Source organism: Amphiura filiformis, chromosome 13, assembly GCF_039555335.1.
Source record: "Amphiura filiformis chromosome 13, Afil_fr2py, whole genome shotgun sequence".
In the NCBI taxonomy this organism is placed as follows: Eukaryota; Metazoa; Echinodermata; class Ophiuroidea; order Amphilepidida; family Amphiuridae; genus Amphiura; species Amphiura filiformis.
The window spans coordinates 28666342-28682595 of record NC_092640.1 but is presented as its reverse complement, the minus strand read 5'-3'; the positions used below and the strand labels follow the sequence as shown (position 1 = coordinate 28682595).

The 16254-nt window shown below is 35.0% G+C and overlaps 1 protein-coding gene across 1 annotated transcript in view; it reads right to left on the bottom strand.

Moving 5' to 3' along the window:
• The window catches only part of LOC140168200 (protein Obscurin-like), a 241289-nt gene that overhangs the window by 214809 nt on the left and 10226 nt on the right, over positions 1 to 16254 (bottom strand). The window lies entirely within an intron of this gene.

The following is a 16254-nucleotide window of genomic DNA, read 5'->3' as shown; positions in this document are numbered from 1 at the left end:
CATGAATTGCATTTATAATATTTCATTTACATGTAAAGGGTAAAATGAACATTTCTTGGACGTACAACACTTATGATGCAATATATGACGTTATATGAGCTACTTTAGTTGAATTGCATGAATTTCAAATTAAAGGCTGCATGTACATAAATTGACCGCTCCCTTACACTAGTGACACTAAAACAATTTTGGTTTTGGCATTGAGGAAAAGACAATTAATTTTTTTATTTTGATGTAAATTTTCATGCAAATCGGACTAAGAATAAAAAAACTATAGCTATAAAACATGTGTCATTATGTAATTTCGGGTAGCCTTAAAGACAACCCTGGACAAAAGGGTTGGAATGAAATTAGTACTGTTTTACAAATAAGCCCCTGTTCCCCCGATCAATGTTGAATCCTGAAATTTTGTTCATGTGCGCTCAGTAGCACCCAACATTGATTGGTGGGGCAGGGGGAGGTATTGGGGGTGAGGGTAATGTTTAGACTTGACACTCAAGAAAGTGCCATTTCATCACTCTAGAAATAACGAAAATATGGCCATTACAAGGTGCACATTCTATTTTTCATTCCAACCTATTTTGTCTTGCATTGTAGTTTAACCAGAACTGGTTCCAGTGCCTCATGCCCAGGAGGGGGTGTCTGTGTAAAGAGTGTCCCGCCATGAATCAGCTTTCTGGCCTTTGAGCATGCAGTGTGTAAAGCCAGAGAGGGCCCATCATGGTCCAGTCCTCACGCACTGAAGAAGTGCTGGTCTGATCACCTATGAAATATATGTATGGTGCTAGTGTCCTTTCAATACCTTTATACCTCCTTTAATCAGATCTGGAGCATTGGGTAGTAGGATTAAAGTACAGTAAGCCAACCAGTTATGTTCATCTCCTGTATATCCTAAACAAATACAGATATGTCATAATTGGAACCAGCAGTCAATAGCTGCATCTTTTAGCTCAAATTTAAGACCTCATTCGTTAAAATTGTTCAAGAAATAAAGACATGGCGATCCCAAAACCCAAGGAAGATGCCAATCTAAAAGGTGCAGTTTGCTGCATTAAATGCCCTATTGATTTGTACACAAAGCTTTCGTGAATAAGAGAACCAGCGCTGCGCTTCCATTGATTAGCACGTTAGCGAGTGCTTTCATTGATTAAAACACAAAAGTGCAACTTTTGATTTCATTTCTTCATTAGGTTTTTAGCTCACCGTTTCTTTAATTCTCAACCAATTTAAACAAATAAGGTCTTAAATCAGAGCTAAAGAGTACAGGTATTGACTGCTTGTTTTAATTTTGACATATTTGTCTTTATTTAGGATATACAGGGTGAACATAACTGGTACCTTAATTCTTTGGCTTACTGTATATCCAAAGAGGATAAATCTGCAAAACCAGTTTACCTGTTAATCAATATACAAGCTGGGTGGTGCAGTGGGCATATGGGAGAGCAGTGTTTCAATACAGAATAATAAACCCAGGTTAAATAAGATGTAAAAATGAAAACAAAATCACACATGCATTTTAATTGGGTTATTTATGTTTCACCAATTTCTGGGAATTTTTGATCAAATTCGCACATGTGGTTTGGATGTGAGATGATACAATAAAAATAATAAGCACTAGCTCTATGGACCATTACTGATTAACCCATTATTGTACAGGGTGTCCCTGAAAGAAAAGTACCGTCAGAAACTGTTTTATTGGGGGGGGGGGCATATTTTAACCCATAAACCAAATATAACTAAATGAATATTTCAAGAACGGTGTGATTAATTGTCAAAATTCAAAAAGTAATGTGATAACTGATTTATTCCTCAACCACACCAGTTATTTAGTAAAACAATTAAGTTTCTGACAATACAGTTCTTTCAGGGACACCTTTTATCTGTTTGACCGGATACATTTTGCTGATTTACTGATGTATTACTGATATTTAGACAGAAAAAGTTGCAGGATTTTGGAGTAGAGTCTAGTTGCATGTTGAAGTGATTATGAAGAAGCTGTAATTATTTTATAGTCAAGCTTTATGAATTTTTTTTGGTTGAATTCTCACAGGTGGTAAATGGATGGGAGATAATTCCATAAAAAATAATAAGCACTAGCTCTGATGTACCATAACTAATTAACCAATTATAATAATAATTAAAGCTCATAAATTTACTGGTGTCGAATCAGCAGTTATTAAATTTCATTATTAACTACACAAAGTACGGAGTTTTACTTCTCAGTCAGCACAATTTGTATCTGTTGGGCAGGACATGTTTTGCCGATTTACTGATATTTACTGATATTTGGATAGAGAAAGAGTTTCTTGTAGGATTTTGGAGTAGAGGCTAGTTTTATGATCAGAGCCTGTGTTTATGAAGAAGTTGTAATTTATAATCATGCTTTATGAATGACAGCATGAACCAACCCGAAAGAAGTTACAACTTAACTGCGAAAGCATTCAATCTTTCATGATGATATAACTGTCATTGTCTTCATGTGATGAAGATTGCTCAAAGTTGATGCTCCAGTTGCAATTGGTTGCTTTCCCAGCCAGCCTTAACAGAAATACAGCAGTCACCAAACCTCATTTGTAATTCTTCATAAAGTTCCTGTAAATGAAGCTTTTCTGAACTGGCATCAGCTGGAAAAGGCCTAGCATCACAGTGGTCATCACCCTCCAAGTTTAATGACTTGCAAGGACTTGCAAATTTCAGATTCTGTTGTACACATGGAGCTTTAATTCTGCTGCGTCAACAGCCCATTTGTAAAGCTACCAACAAATGACCAAGTGCCTGATTAACTGCTCTTTCTGTAAATTTTACTGAAGAAAACAAAGTGAGCAACAGCAAAGATTCAGATCATTTTACAGACTGATAGCTCACATACTGGAAAGTGCCTTAGGCATTTTCACTTTTATATTGCCGTGCTTACAACTTTTTTTTTTTACAGACAGGAAAACCATCTTTCAGAGCATTAACAGGACAAGGAACAATGTGATATTTTGTGCATGTTCGATGGTCAAATTTTAATATCCATCAAAGTTCAAAGCTGCAATCACTTTTAAAGGTAATTAAACAAGTGTATCTTATCATCATGACTGGTTCAGGAAATGTGCATCTGATTTCAAGATTGTTACTCATCATTGCAGTCATATCAATAAATAATGATTGTGTGTGGAATGGATTCATATCAGCCCAACTACAAGTGGAACCATTGTGGGATATTTCTGCCAATGACACTGCTCCATGTTTTGTCAATACCAGTGAAGATGCAATACTCTTCACGGGAAGATCTAATCACTTATGCAGCCTTCAAGTGACAGTGCCTCAAGGAACTCACATCCAACTGCAGATAAATGGATCTGTGAATGACCGTCTTGATCAATCATTTGTGTACATTGAACGCACTGGGAACTTTGTTAATTGCCATAATAAGTATGTAGTTTTTAATGATCTATCTAAGCAGTGTCATTCTATTATAACTCAAAGAAATATCACAATCAGCATGATTATAGTCCAAGATGTTCTCAGTCTGGCAATCAGTGGCAGACCTGCAGAAGGTACAGTGCATCAATGTCCAGAATCTGAACAAAATATCACAGATGTTAATGTACAACACAGTTCTCTGTGTAAAAGTGTGCAAGGGTACACCAACAAAATAATGTGTGAGCGGTATGATGGTGAGGAATGTAGAGTTATGTTTAACACTGAATGTGATACAAAACTTGGTCCTAGAGAGGTAGTTTATCAATGTGATGACCATGCGTCTCAAAATCAAAGAATTTTGGCAATATTTCCAATACATATGGTCAGTTTAGATCTATCATACAATAATTTAGTTGAAATAGGTAACAGAAGTTTTCAAAGTTTTAATGGTATTGAGTCACTCGGTTTACAATACAATCAGTTAACCAAGTTGAATGTAAGATTGTTTGAAGGTTTGCACAAGCTAATAGATCTTGACCTCTGGAACAATAGGTTGAGTACTTTACCAGAAGGGATATTTGATGATTTGAAAAATTTAGAAAGAGTCCAGCTTGGATACAATCAGATAACCAAATTGAATGTAGGAATTTTCCAAGGTTTGAGTAAGCTAACATACCTAGGCCTTCATGACAACATGTTAAGTACTTTGCCAGAAAGAATTCTTCAGGATTTGACCAATTTGGAAAGCGTACAGCTTTCTTACAATCAGATAACCAAATTGAATGTAGGTATTTTCCAAGGTGTCAGTAAGCTAACATACCTAGGCCTAAGCAACAACATGTTAAGTACTTTACCAGAAGGCATATTTCAGGATTTGACCAATTTGGAAAGCGTAGAGCTTTCTTACAATCAGATAACCAAATTGAATGTAGGTATTTTCCAAGGTTTGAGTAAGCTAACATTCCTAGGCCTAAATGACAACATGTTAAGTACTTTACCAGAAGGGATATTTTACGATTTGACCAATTTAGAAATTGTATACCTGTCTTGGAATCAGATAACCAAATTGAATGCACATATTTTCCATGGTTTGAGAAAGCTAACCATCATTAGTCTTTATGGCAACAAGTTAAGTACTTCAGCTGAGGGGATGTTTCACAATTTGAACAATTTGGAAAGTATAAACCTAGGATCCAATCAGATAACCACATTAACTGGGGGATTAATTCAAGGTTTAAGTAAGCTGAAAAGGCTCCACCTCAACTTAAATATGTTGCAAACTTTACCGGAAGGAATATTTCACAATTTAACCAATTTAGAAACTATAGATCTTTCCTCTAACACTAAGTTAAGTACTTTACCTGAAGGGACATTTCAGGATTTGACCAATTTGGAAAGTGTAGACCTTAGAAACAATGAGCTAACCGAATTGAACACAAGGGTATTCCAAGGTTCAAACAAGATAAGAACACTAGATCTCCATGAGAACATGTTAAGTTCACTCCCAGAAGGGATATTTCAAGATTTGACTAATTTAGAAATTTTACACCTTCAATACAATCAGATAACCAAATTGAAAAGAGGATTGTTTCAACATGTTGGTAAATTGAAATCCTTGGATTTCAGTAACAATATGTTGAGTACTTTACCCAAGAGGATTTTTGAAGAATTGACCGGTTTGGAAACTGCAGACTTTAGCTTTAATCAGATAAGTGAGTTGAATGCAGTATTATTCCAAGGATTGAACAAGCTACAAAGTTTGTACCTATCCGACAATATGTTGAGTACCTTACCAGAGGAAGTATTTCAGGATTTGATCAATTTGGCAACTTTGGACATTAGCTCTAATCAAATAACCCAATTGAATACAAGATTGTTCAAAGGCTTGAGGAAGCTAAAATATATGTTCCTTGGTGGTAACGTTTTGAATACTGTACCAGAGGGAATATTTCAGGATTTGATTAATTTGGAAGATCTGGACCTTCAATTCAATCAGATAACTCAACTGAAGGCAGAATTGTTTCAAGGTTTAAGTAAGCTAAGACATCTTAGGCTAACTGGCAACAAGTTAAGTAACTTACCAGATGATGTTTTTCAGAATTTGACAACATTGGAAACATTAGACTTGAGTCATAATCAGATAGTGCAGCTGGATCTTAGAATAATAGAAGGTTTGATAAAGCTCAGATCTCTGTTCCTGTTTAACACTATGATGAAAGAATTGCATGTACCAGAAAGTGTATATCAGATCTGGGGAAACTTAAAGATGCTTTCTGTTTATGTCAATCAGCTTTCTGGCAGTACACTAGATTGGGATGTATTAGATCAATTAAGATATCTAACTGACCTTGAATTTGCAATTGATGATGTCAAGTTATTACCAAAAATATTGCAAAACAAACCATATTTAAAAAGCCTTTCACTAACACATATGAATGGGTTAGTTACACTAACTCCAGGAATGTTTTTGGGTGTGAGAACTTTGCAATCCCTCAATATTTCTAAGAATAGTTTGATGGAATTGACTAAAGGTGTCTTTGATGGTTTGTCTGATTTGTATATTTTATCTGCAGAGCATAACCAATTGAAGAGTTTGGATAAGGATGTGTTTCAAGATCTAGTGATTCTGCGGAGTGTAGACCTCCAAAATAATCATTTAACAAAGTTAGACTTTGACATTTTTACAATGGTTGCCTTTCAAATTAATTTGTCTGATAATAGAATAAAAGAAATATCAAGTAATACACTTTCAAAATATGGATTAATCTTAGTCCTCAATAATAATCCATTGACATTGTTATCTCAAGAAAGTTTTTCATCCCAGGATAATTCATATTTGACTGTTAGCCAACATGAGGTTTGTGAGTGCTATGTTCCCATTAATATAACTTGTGTTCCAACAGGAGAGAGATCACCATATCTAACATGTGACAGATTGCTTTCTGATAGAGTGTTAGTAGTTGTTATGTGGCTTATTGGTTTGAACGCTTTTTGTGGGAACCTCTTTGTTTTAATTTGGAGGAACAAAGGAAAGGCAGCAAACAAAGTCAATGCTATGTTGCTAAGTAACCTTGCCATATCTGATTTTCTTATGGGAGCCTATATGTTAATCATTGCATCTGCTGATATCTACTTTGGGGACTATTTTCCTATGCAATCTGAAAAATGGAGATATGGTCTTACTTGCAGGATTACTGGAGCTTTGTCAATAATCTCCAGTGAAGCTTCTGTGTTCTTTGTAACACTTATTAGCATTGACCGGTTTATATGCATTAGATTTCCATATACAACCAGAAAGATTACAAAAAAGACTGTATGGACATTGACAATTTTGACATGGGTTGTTTCACTTGCACTAGGTATTGTTCCATCTGCCTTAGCTGGCAGAAATTTCAAATTCTATGATAACTCCCATGTATGTATCGGCCTTCCACTTGCTTTGACTAAAATGTATGTGGTTCAATATAGGGGAGAGATAATCGAATATTACACCACGAACCTTGTTGGTCATGCCAATGGTTTGTATTTTTCAATAGCAGTTTTCTTGGGTTTGAATTGCCTTTGTTACCTTGTAATACTTGGTTGTTACATGGAGATATTGAGAGCTGTGAGAAAATCTTCTAGGCGAGCAGGGCGTTCTCGTCATATGAAAGAACAAATTAGACTGACAACAAAGGTAACAGCCATAGTGGCCACAGATTTCTGCTGTTGGAGTTTCCAATCATAGTTCTTGGGATCTTGGTGCAAACAAGGGTGATTACTCTTCCCCCTTCTGTTTATGCTTGGAGTGTGGCCTTTGTGTTACCAATTAATTCCGCAATTAACCCATATTTGTACACCATTGCCGAGGTTATTTCCAATTGGAGAAAGAAACAGGCTGAGAACAAAACCTCTGTACAAAGTCTTTCCCAAAGGGCCCCAAATGATCAACAATCAAAAGTTACAGCAAAGACTATTAGTAGTTCTACAACATCAGAAACTAGAGAAATCACCAGTACATCCATATAAACTGGCCTCAAAAAGAAACTTTCTTTTGTTGGGTTCCAATTATTCGCCTGTGAATGTGGTCCTGGAAGTTGTTCCGTGTTCATGTACAGGTGAATAATTGGAACCTTACAAAAGAAATCTGTTGGGATGTGAATTTTGGTCCAGGGAGGTGTTCCATGTCAGTGCATTTTACTGTTGTGTCAGTTGGACAACTGCTTGGTTACTGACATGTGTTTAGAGTCAAGTATTGAAGTAATCTTGTGTGCAATTTTTGTTCATTTTTATGGAGAGGATTTCATATGACCTTGTGAAAAATTATAAGTTTCTTTTTGAGGCCAGTTTAGAAGATACAGAATGCCAGGAAAGAACGAATGTAGGCATGAACAGAAAATTGTAAAACATTGATATATTTCAATTTGCCAGAAAGAAAAAGAAATTGGAAGAAATTATAATGGAATTATATAGAATGAATGATCAAACAAATGAATGAATGAATGAATGAATGAATGAATGAATGAATGAATGAACAAATGAATGAATGAATGAATGAATAAAACTCATTGAGTATATTTCAAATGTTCAATGCAATGGACTTGTAAATGTTTATAATTTTAAATATTTGATTCATTTCTGTATTTTAAAAGCACTGTGTATATTTTGCTATATTTTACAAGGGCTCTTAAAGCACATGCTATTTAACGATTGGGATACCATAGCATACCAAGTAAAAGTAATATAATAACATAGCGCTATTAGCTCGCCTATGAACCTTGGTATTTGTTAGTTAACCGGATAAATAACTTCGGCAAAACTGACAAATTTGTACTAAAATTAGGCGTTAACTTTTACTGTCGAAAATGTACAAAATATGGCTTCTGTGAATCTAAAAATATTGATATTTCAAAATTAGTCAATTGTATTACTATAAATCTAACATGGACATGTAGGATGGTATCTCAAAAAGTCTTTTTGCCTACAAAATTGGAATTTTGTTGAATTTAGAGTAACAAAATAACATGCGCCAGACAGTGGTCGACGAGACTGTAAAATCAGGTAGAATTTTGTGTATTGACGAGCTTCGAACATGCCTTCGTTGCATTCCGAAGTCGCAAATATCTATCATAATTCTTATTTCAAGGTTCTGTAAATACCTCAGCAAAAAGATAGGGTCATCTTCCAACACGGACTGCTCAAAAACAGTTCACCTATAAAAAAGTGTGTGGGCTGTTATGCATTGTTATATGTACAGGCATATTCGAAGAATTTCCTATCAGCTAATAATATTAAGGATGCTTAAATATTAATCTAAAGATTTCATTCTTTCATGTGCACCATAAATTTTGCACCTGAGATAGATATTGCTAGGCAAAAATTCACAGCAAACATGGCAGATTTCTCCCATTTCTGAGCTATTTGAGAAAAGATTGCTTGAACCCCTTAATACACTAAGAATAACTGTCTGCATTTTATGAACTGAATTATATTGAACAAATGTTTTTGGTGAGGAGTATAATTAATTTACTATGGCATCAATTCACTATCCAAAAGCACCATACCTACAAATCCGTATAATGGTACCCAACTTCTACCGGATTATTTTTAAAGTATTGAGAAAAACCTTCCAATTTCAATAGAATTTCAGGTAAACGCTCACTCAATGCTTTGAAAACACAAAAATCCCGTTAGGTCTCAGCAAATGTTAACAATTTTCTTTCACGACTTTCTTTGAAAGTGGATATTTTTTCAAATAAGTAACAAAAACTGGGTATCTAAGTTAATTGGACAGTAGTTATTAATTTGACTGTGCAATAATGTTGTAAAATGTAATTTGACTAAACCCTGCCCATTTTACATTCTACATGTTCTAGGGAGCAAGAAAATTGAAATATTACTGAGAGTGTTGGCATTAACCTCTCTTCTCCATGGTTATTTACCATGTTTTCATCTTTATTGTGCCAGTCAGTTTTATTTGTTTTTTGCAGTGGTGTGCTCGATTATGCTCTTTGTGGTTGCACTATAATTCTGTATTTCAAATTCTGTGTATATTTAATTATGATAATTGTTTATGTACTAAATGATATTTTCTTTGTGTCAAGTTTATGAAATATGAACTCATTCTCCTTATCGTTGCATGTACTTTCTTGTTTTCTTACTTGATGCATTGGGAGCAGCGTGGATTATATTATACTTGTACAAAATTATATGTTTAATGTACAAAATGTGTAATATTTAATAAATATGGCATTTAACAATGTACAATATTGATGTCTTGCATTCAAAGTTATTCTTAAAGAATGTAGCGAAAAAAAAACCTTTCTACAGCAGACCAATATGGTACACTCTAAATTAGAAAGACTTAAACTTTAAATCTTAGTCGAGACTTGAAAATGTTTAAGTCTTTAAGATTTATTTTACGCGAGGTTTGATTTAAATTTTCTTTGGGATCAGGAAAAAGAAAATCTATTTTTAAATCCTTCGAAAGACTTAAACAGTAAACCAATCACAACGCGATGGTGTGTGCACGTGATCAAATCGAAACGTTGTCCTGGACTGCTCAGCCGCCATCTTTCTTTTGCGATTTCATGTGGTGGCGAGCGAATGAATGAAGTGATATGGACGAATTTGTTTTGCAGAATGGCATCCCAGATGCTGTAATTGCCAATGTCAGTGACTATAACTTCCATGAGAAAGCTTACATTATGTTGTGCACAAAGGGCCAATGTGAACATTATCTTCAATCGCCGAGGTGCTGTAATATAATTTATAAATGGGTAAGCTTATTTCCATGAAGGATCACAATCGGCCACTGCAGTGACACTGAAATTATCACTGGGACTGCAGACTATTGCTTGAACTTTAGGAAAGAAGTAGTCCTGGCTTGGTATTACTGCCGTGAATAGACATATTGCTTGATAAGAAGTCACACAGACTTGTATTTAATATCGATATTTAAATCTCCATAAAGATTTATATTATTTTGAAATAAATCCCAGATATGCTTAAAAGTAAATCTTAAAGGACTTGAATATTTAATCCAATGGACTTGCATTTTTAAATCCCTGTGGGACTGAAATTACTTATTTTAATCCTATATTGATTGGTCCCTAACTACAGTCTCTGAAAGTTTTGAAAGTAAATCTTTTGGATTTGAATTTAAATCCCTGTAATTTAGAGTGTAGGTCGGATGGCTTTTTGGAAGAGGCTACATGACCTATAAAATCACATAAAGCTTTTAAAAAAACTAAAAACATATTTATAATTTTTTCTTTTTTTTGAAAAAATTTCTGTCAAATCAATCCACTTTGTCCATTGCAGAAAAAGTATACAGTGCAACAACACCAGAAATCCGGTCCTAATTTTCAACCAGCGTAAAACCCCTATTCAGCATCATAAAGAAATCAAGCATTTCCCCTTCTTAATGAGGCACACGTTCGAGTACAAGAATCAAATCTGGTTTGCTATTAATGAACTTATTAATCAGAATAACAGGTAAATTACGGTATGTGTTACTCCCCCTGCCATAAAAATACAACACTAATTTTTTTGGATTCAAAAAATATTTATATCAGGTTCAGCCAAATGAAATTAGACTTTGTACAAATCTTTAGACTTGTACAAAGTCTTTAGACTTGATTGTCACATCATGTGAAAAACACTAAATTTGACCAAATAGTGAAATTTAACTTTCATTGCTAAATGAATAATTAGGATTGAGCTGTGTTTCATTTGGCAGAAGTTGATCATTTTTTTTTAATCTCAAAAAATTAGTACTGTATTTTTATGGAATGGGGAGCAGTCAATATCATTACACGCAAAGATTCATAATATGATAAAAATTAACAATAGTCAATTGATTGATGTCATAAATAATAAGGATCGACCAAGCATTGATGGCAACTGAATTGGTTCAATTGCCTAAGCTGCATAAAGTGAGTTTCATTCTGCTACAGTGAGTCAGCACTTTCACTGATCAAAACAGGTTATCTTAAATATTTCCTAATTGGACTTGACGAAGGTTTGGACCTACTGGCGCACTTTGATTGGTATTTAAGTCATTTGCTCAGGTGTATTGCACCTGTACTATTGAAATGATTGGAAGCAATTTTGTAATAGCTTGAACTATTTATAATATTTCCCTGTAAGGCTTGGCAGGAATGATAGGTATCATAACAGATTTAAAAGCTTTGTGAACATATGTGTGCCAGTTGATACTCACGGTTGTTTGATGGGATCATTTATTAATTTTTCAAACAAAACATGTACAACCAAATTTTAGGCCTAAACAGCTAAAAGTGATATCATGCTAATGAATACAGATGCTTTTGAGTCATTCTCAACTTTAATTTCCCCTCTTTTACAAAATTGTTTACTTTTATAACATTTTTTAAAGCTTTTTCGGATACAAAATGTATCTATTAATGACAAAATTGATGGCGCTATTTAGTTACTGGAAATTACTCTTTCAAGCTTTTAATACAAATAATACCTTTTCTTGTTCCATGAAATATGTTTATAAAATTTCCTTGTTGCTTGTTTCACCTATTCCAGCTGTTTTAATGGCAATATTAATCACCTACCTCTTGCAAATAAAGAAATATGATTAGGATAAATAGCGCCATTTATAGTCTGTATTTAGTTAATAATGAAGCCAATTGTATATAAACTGCTCAAATAAAGAAAGTCCGCAGTCATGTAACCCGTCCTACACCAAAACCTGATCTTGTTATGAAAATATGATTGATACGGTTGTGTGCAGAATCTTGTTAGCTCTAATTTGATACCAAATTTGATACCAAACACTCAAAAGTGACAAAGACTGATACCAGTTTATGGCATTTGGTGCATTTTCAAAAGTTGCAAATCAAAAGCGATAACGCGGTCGAAATTGCTTAAGCGTGGCAATGTGGTCAAGCTTGCTTGCCCACGATGAACCCATGTCGACTATCCCAAGTGCGCGCTTTATTCAATTGTTAATTTAAAACGCATGGATTGCTACAGTGCTTTACTGATGAATACTAGGGCTCGATGCGATCGATATGACCTAGCGGTTGTTTCGGGCTTTATCAATGGTCGCTGTGCCATTCACCTCTATAGCTCCGCGTGGTCCATTTTTAATTTGCAACTTTTGAAAATGCACCAAATTTCATATGCTGGTCTCAATCTCTCTGAATTTAGAGTTTTTGGTGGCAAATTTGGTATCAAGTTGGAGCTAACAAGATTCTGCACACGACTTTATCAATTAAATGTTCATAACACTATCAGATTTTGGTGTAGGACAGGTTACATGACTGCGGACTTTCTTTATTTGAGCAGTTTACATCAAACAACCGTGTACTACATGCTACTTATAAGACTAAAACCATGCATGTTTTCTATACTAGTATACATTCAATGCTGAATATCATTTCAGAGATACTGATTAAAAATGTGTTATTTAACAATGTCATATCGCTTCATATGTACGATGTGATAAAGCAACGACGATTCAACTTTCAGTTTCTTACAGCATTTGCAAAGCTACATTTTGCAGAAACCCAGTTCAAAAGATGTGAGGATTTAAAGAGTTTCCAAAACAATAGGAAACAAAAGGAAATACTTCCATAGTTTGGCTATATCTTAAAATCAATGTTTCCGACTGCCGACAGATTTTGCTTGATCACATCACATATATTAAATGTCTTATTCAAAGGTATTTAAATACACATTTAAGACCACAACTGGCATCAAAATTCAAAACGTAAATAAAAGTAAAATTTTACAGTGTACAACAGGGGTCGCATTTAAGGAGTTTGCGCGTCCAGGGACTCCTTATTTTTTTATTTTGGCCATTTTGGACTCCTTAAATGACAAGTTGAAAGTAAAGGGTCCGATAAAAACTGTATGGACTCCTTAGTTTTACGATGCACTGAGGCATAAATCAGTATAAGAATCGTCGATCAAAAGTAAAAAAATGAAAAGATCAGTAAATCTTCCAAATCACCATAGGCCAACAGCACTAATAATTTCACTGGAATATTTGACAAGTTCCAAAGTTTAGAATTTCGGACAGGTTGACTCCTTAAATTCTCATTGGACCCCTTAAATGTTGGTTGTGCAGGTACCAAAGGGTCCAGAAAAATTAAATTGGACCCGTTGATTTTTTGTGCTCGCGCTACCCCTGGTGTACAATATTGATGTCTTGCATTGAAAAATATTCTTAAATTAAGGCGATGAAAAAAAACCTTTTTCTATAGGCAGATGGACTTTCCCAGTAGAGTCAGTCAGTTGGAATTTGTTTTTCTTCCCAAACGGCAAAATCTGGATCGTTTGGGCACTTAGAACAGCTTTTTTTTCATCGCCTAAGTAAAAAATGTTCAACATATACATCCAACATGTTGAATACACTGTTCAATAAAATTTAATAAATGCATTAATTTAAATTGTCCAATACTGAATGTCATTACAATGATATTTTAATTGTGTTATTTTACAATGTTCAAAATAATGAATGTCTTTTAAGGGGGTACTACACCCATTGCATTTTATTTTTGCATTTTGTGAAGAAATGAGAACAAAAATTGGACAAAGTGGTATGCAAAATGAAGGGGCAAATCTTCTTGTTCTATTGGTGGCATCGGTATCAATGTAGCTTACATGCTTTTAAAGGTAGAAGCCAAAAATGTTTTAAATTCACTTCAGTTTGGAAAGCTTACTATCAATGGATTTCGTTAAAACTTTGGATATGTGTTGCTAACGCATTTGAGAAATAATGTTGATATGTAAAATGGGAATAAGTGGTTCTTGATTTCTTTAATGACTTCATGAACTTGGTGCTCCATACCTATCAAAAAACGAACTGGTTAAAATGCTTCTATTCTCAATGCTGAGCTATATTTTGTATTTTTAACTAATAAATGCGACATTACAATGTACAATATTGATATCTTGCATTCAAAGATATTCTTAGATTGAGGTGATGTAAAAAACCCTTTCTATAGACAGATGGACTTTCCAAATAGCAAAATCTGGATCGGTCAGACTCACAGAACAGCAGAATTTTTTATCGCCTATGTAAAGATGTTTAACATGTATATTCAATACACTGCTCAAATAGCATTTAATACATTTCTTTACATTGTCTAATACTTCATATCATTTCAAAGATATTTATAATACATGTATAAAATTAATTTTATATTGTGTCCCAATATATTTTAAATGTCTTTTAAGACTATGTACAAAATGTGTAATATTTAATAAATAATGATATTTAACAATATACAATATTGACATATTGCATTCAAAGTTATTCTTAAAGAATGTAGCAAAAAAAAACCCTTTTCTCTAGTTTCTGATACAATATAACCACTGATAATTGTTATTGTAACTTTTGATTGTTGATCATTTGGAGTTTGCACAGGGGTCTTGTTCTCAGCCCTTGATTGTTGATCATTTGGGGCCCTTTGAGAAGGAGTTTGCACAGGGTCTTGTTCTCAGCCCTTGATTGTTGATCATTTGGGGCCCTTTGAGAAGGAGTTTGCACAGGGGTTTTGTTCTCAGCCCTTGATTGTTGATCATTTGGGGCCCTTTGAGAAGGAGTTTGCACAGGGGTCTTGTTCTCAGCCCTTGATTGTTGATCATTTGGGGCCCTTTGAGAAGGAGTTTGCACAGGGGTCTTGTTCTCAGCCCTTGATTGTTGATCATTTGGGGCCCTTTGAGAAGGAGTTTGCACAGGGGTCTTGTTCTCAGCCCTTGATTGTTGATCATTTGGGGCCCTTTGAGAAGGAGTTTGCACAGGGGTCTTGTTCTCAGCCCTTGATTGTTGATCATTTGGGGCCCTTTGAGAAGGAGTTTGCACAGGGGTCTTGTTCTCAGCCCTTGATTGTTGATCATTTGGGGCCCTTTGAGAAGGAGTTTGCACAGGGGTCTTGTTCTCAGCCTGTTTCTTTCTCCAATTGGAAATAACCTCAGCAATGGTGTACAAATGGGTTAATAGCTGAATTAATAGGCAACACAAAGGTCACACACCAAGCATAAACAGAAGAGGGCAGAGTAAGCACCCTTAATTGCACCAAGATCCCAAGAACAATTATTGGAAACCAACAGCAGAAATCTGTGGCCACTATGGCTTCTACCTTTGTTGTAAGTCTAATTCAAGGCTACGTGAATTTGGCTGCACAATTTGCAAAATTGGGTGCACTATTTAGAATTTTGAATGCGTATTAAATGAAATAGATTGCATATGCGCTAAATTGAAATTGAGAATGTAAGCGTTCATTCAATTTCGCGCGAAAAGGAATGATGCTTATACTAAATTGAACCACCAAAGTTCGAAATTGGACAGGAAAACCTATATTTGTTTTATATCACTCGTACATAAATTCTATGTTAGGAAATACATTTTTTAATCAACTTAAAAAGGGCATTTTGTGATCCACAGCATCATCACCCCACTTTTCTCCAAAAAAGGTTGAGATTTGTATTCCACTGGAAACCTCTGGCTACATAATGTTTACGAACAAATTCTTGCAGATTAATATATTTAGCAAAAATATTGTGAAATTTGAATTAGGTTCTGGTACACCAGAACGAAATTACAACAATTACGCTATGAAGCAGTGTAATACACCTAATCATGCATAATGCACTTATCAAATGCAACCCCGGCCCCTGGGGACCCGGGGATGGCCGGGTCGTGGGCCGTGGATTTGGGGTTTAAAAGTTCAAGTCCCGGGTAAACACCTGGCCAGTCCCGGACCCACTCGGGCAAAACTCTCAGCCACTCCCCGCCCCCCCGGGGCGAATATTTGATGCAAACCGATGCAAACCCCGGGTATTCCCCGGCCCAAGTTCCCGGCCCTGAGCATCATAGGCTTGGAT